The following is a 4,384-nucleotide window of genomic DNA, read 5'->3' as shown; positions in this document are numbered from 1 at the left end:
GATGTCCCTGTTTGCCTGTGCTTTGTCTCCTCCTTGATTGCATCTTTGAAATTCCTAGTAAAGCTGGATACTGGATAAGGGTTCCGATTGGTGTGAGTGTGATTTGATGATATGTTCCTTCGTATCAGCTCAGCAACCATGATTGCTTATTCTGTAGTGGTATCAACAGTCACCAACATGAAGTGAGTTCTTCATCACTGACCTGTTACAATAAAAATAAATTATCATTAGATGTGGAGATGGGAATGTATGTTTCATTTTATGTTAATGTACAAGAAACATTGGGGAAAATACATGCTTTTTAATAGAGAATAGCTTGTACCTGACACTTCTACAACACCTTAATTATTTTGGACACATGAATCTTCTTTTTTTGTCTAATTAAAAAATACAGCTACAAAACTACCATTTTAAGATCTGCCTTATAGTTTGTAAATGTTATTTTATGTGAGATTTTCCTTTGAGACTTTGTGTTTCCATTCTTTTTACTAGATGGGGAGAGGGGTGGGAGATCATTATGAATATCCTACCACACTTTTCTGATTTTTAAGGCTTGCCTTCAACCTGTGCTATGGAATTGAATAGAGGGTATTCAAAATTTTTATTTTGTAACAAGAGAGAAGGATATTTATTTTGTAAAATGTTAATAATGCCCAAATTTACCCATCTAAAAAATACTATGTAAAGTGAAATTCTGAAGAGTGAAATAAAAGTCATGTTTGTATGGGATTTTTGCAAGATTGTCAAAATTAGATTTTTTTTCTCAGTAATTACTTCTGGCATATAATTTTAATGATATTTAAAATTTCTATTATGAATAACTGAGATTTAATTAAAGACAATCTAATTAGTACTTATAAGCATAACTTTGATTTACACATTCAGAAGATAGTTTTAATTTAAAGTACCGAATTCCCTTTATAGACATTTGATTAGAATTTAGATTAGGGTGATCACATTTTTTATCTGTTCTTATTTGGAAAGTTTTTAAAAGCAATATTTAACTAAATAATGATAATCATTTAGGTTTTCTAAAACTGTTTTATGCATATGCCAATAATCAGATTTTAAAGACATAAAAAATGTCACTTAAAAAGTTTAAAAATATCTGAGATGATAATCTTTAGTCCTGTGTAGATATCAAATTTTAATTATTTATATCAACGTCTAAAATCTTTTTTACTCATTATGCAAACAATAATTTATTAGCTGTATATTATTCTTTTTAGCTGATGGGGAAAAAAACCTCTGCTAATACTATATTATTGCTTAACAATATGAAATGCTTTTCTTTTGGGGAGGGAGATTACAAGTAAAACATATATTCCTCAAAGTAGCCTAAAATACAAACTGAGTTTTTTTTTTTTTTTTTAAGATTTTATTTATTTATTATGAGAAACACACAGAGAGAGAAGCAGGCCCCCCACATGGAACCTGATGCAGGACTTGATCCCAGGACCCCAGGATCATGCCCTGAGCCAAAGGCAGATGCTCAACCACTGAGCCACCCACGCGTCCCCAAACTGAGTTTTTTGTATAAGACTATTTAGTCCAAGTCAAAGAATAAATGGTTGAAAGTGAATCTTCAATTATCTTGCTACTTTAGGATTATCTTGACTAGAGCAGTTTGAACTAAGTATTTGCTTACAACTTGTCTAGAATATGGGTTGGAAATCAAAAAGTCTAGAAAGACAATTATTGTAACACATATTAAACAGAGAATGATGTTTTTGAGATCCACACAAAATGTTTAATACTGCTATTTGCTAAAAAATATTTTTTTGGGGAAAAAAATTGGGAAAAAATTTGGGAAAAAAATTCTGCTCTCCTGATTCATCATACTATTTTATTTTGATCAAAATATAAAGATCCCATGTTTTAAAAATGAAGCAGTAAAAATATAAATCAAACAGCAATTGGTCTCAGAGAAAGGAAGTTGAAAAAAATTAAGGAACTTGTGGCAGAATGAAAAGTACGTGTTTTCCTTTGTGATTGAGGCAGATAGTACCCATTTCTCTGAAATAGTCCATTGTAAATATTTTATAGATTCTACAACTGCTAGTTTTTTCCATTTCCCCTTGCAGATTCTTTCCATCCTCTTTTCTGCTCTACTCTGTGCTCTGGGAAACTACTTTCTTCAACTTACACCTACTGAAATCCCTTTCCCCCTGGTTCTGGTTGGATGAACCATGTGAGCGCTGACTGTGGGAAGGAAAAGAAAGGTCAAGGTAATTATTTCCTTTTCCCTGTCTCTGCCAGTCTAAGGTTTAGTCAGTGGCTGTTTTCTTTGAGGTGCTCATTATCTGCAACTACGCTCTTTGCTGGCTTATAGTGACTCCTTCCCCTTCTGTGATGAGGCTTAAGAACTTCCTACTCTTGCTAGCTCCTGGGTGCATCACCACGGCATGTTGGTTTACTGAGCTCTGCCTACACCTCTAGAAATTGTTTCTTCCTTAAACTTCTTTCAACTAAGCTTTTGATATGCCATCTGCTTAATAGTGGACTCTGAATGATATAGTAACTGTACTTAATGTAGTTTTTTAAAAAATAGAATCCTACTACGCAAGAATGATAGTTAAATTTTGGTGTGTGTACTGCATTTTTGTGAAAACCAGTAAATTCAGAATTTTTAGCCTACCTACAAGCAGCTTCTTGGCTTCTTCTCAAATCTCTATAAGGTGTAGCCGGCTCGCCTCCCCTCCAATCTCCACCATGTCCATCAGGGTGAACCAAAAATCCTGTAAGTGTCTACCTCCAGTCCCTGGGCCTCTAGTAACTGCTTGCACATGAGTGCCCCTGGCGCTGGCATCAGCTCCTCTGCCTTCTCCCAAATGGTCAGTATTAGCAGTTTCCTAGGGGTGAACTGGGCACCAGCATGAGAATGGCTGGGAGCTGCAGTGGGGCTAGGAGTATGGGGGGCATCACAGATGTCTCAGTAAACTAGAGCTGCTGAACTTCCTTAAACTGGAGGTGGACCTCAACATCCAGACTGTGTGCACCCAGAATTTGCAGACAAGATGCTCAAGAAATTTGCCTCCTTCATCAACAAGATGCAGCACACAGAGCAGCAGAACAAAATTCTGGGGACCAAGTGGAGCCTTCTACAGCAGGAGAAAATAGTCTGGAGCAACATGGACAACATGGTGAAGAGCTATATCAACAACTTTAGGCAGCAGCTGGACACACTGGGCCAGGAGAAGCTGAAGGTAGCAGTGGACTTGGAGGGGCTGGTGGAGGACTTCAAGAATAGATAGAGGGAGGTCAAAGTGCATGCAGATGTGGAGAATGAATTTGTCCTCATTGAGAAGGATGTGGAGAAAGCTTACATAAACAAGAGAGAGCTGGAATCCCACCTGGATGTGCCAACTGATGAGATTAGCTTCTTAAGGCAGCTGTATGAAGAGGACATCCATGAGCCATAGTCCCAGGTCTCAGACATGTCCATGGTTCTGTCTATGGACAATAGCCACTCCCTGGCCCTGGACAGATCATTGCTGAGGTCAAGGCCCAGTATGAGGACACTGCCAGCTGGAGCTGGGCTGAGGCTAAGGCCACGTACCAGATCAAGTATGAGGAGCTGCAGACATTGGCTAGGAAGCACGGGGCTAACCTCCCTCGCACAAAGATGGAGATTTCTGAGATGAACCAGAATATCACCTGATTGTAGGCCTATTTAAAGGGCCTCAAAGGCCAGAGGGCTTCCCTGGAGGCTGCTAGAGTTGATACTGAGGAGCACAAGGAGCTAGACATTAAGGATGCCAGTGCCAAGCTGGCCAAGGCTGCCCTGCAGCAAGCCAACTAGGACATAGCATGACAGCTGCATGACTACCAGGAATTCATGAACATCTAGCTGGCCTAGGACATTGAGATCACCATCTTCTGCAAGCTATTGAAGGGTGACACGAGCTGGCTAGAGGCTGGGAGGCAGAACACGAATATCCATACTAAGACCACCATTGGCTTCTAAGGTGGGCTGAGCTCGGCTACAGGGGCCTCAGAAGCCCTGGTCTCAACTATAATTTGAGCTCCTTCCAGTCCAGCTTGGGCTCTAGTGGGGGCTCCAGCTCCTTCATCCATGGCCGCTCCTCCAACGCCATAGTTGTAAAGAAGATCATGACCCGTGATGGGAAGCTGGTATTTGAGTCCTCTGATGTCCTCCTGTCCAACTGAATAAGCACCATAGCCCCTCAGTCTCCCCGCTCCTGTGGCTGCCATAGAGCCTTTGAGGGAAGGAGCTGTGCAGGGATGCGTCTGGGACAGGAGCATACCTGAGGCTCAGCCTCAGTCCTTAGCATACCCTTTGGGGGGTGGTGTCTACTGCCTTGGTTATCCCCTCTTGCCCACGGCCCAAACTAAAACCCAATTCAAGTATCTTTTCCCAAAT

The 4,384-nt window shown here is 40.3% G+C and overlaps 1 pseudogene; it reads left to right on the top strand.

Moving 5' to 3' along the window:
* The first annotated feature begins 2,712 nt into the window (after positions 1-2,712).
* LOC144304554 (keratin, type II cytoskeletal 8 pseudogene) lies at positions 2,713-4,170 on the top strand (annotated as a pseudogene).
* The last annotated feature ends 214 nt before the right edge of the window (positions 4,171-4,384 follow it).

This window comes from Canis aureus, chromosome 34 (genome assembly GCF_053574225.1).
Source record: "Canis aureus isolate CA01 chromosome 34, VMU_Caureus_v.1.0, whole genome shotgun sequence".
NCBI classification, from domain to species: domain Eukaryota; kingdom Metazoa; phylum Chordata; class Mammalia; order Carnivora; family Canidae; genus Canis; species Canis aureus.
This window is presented reverse-complemented; position numbering and strand designations above follow the sequence as displayed.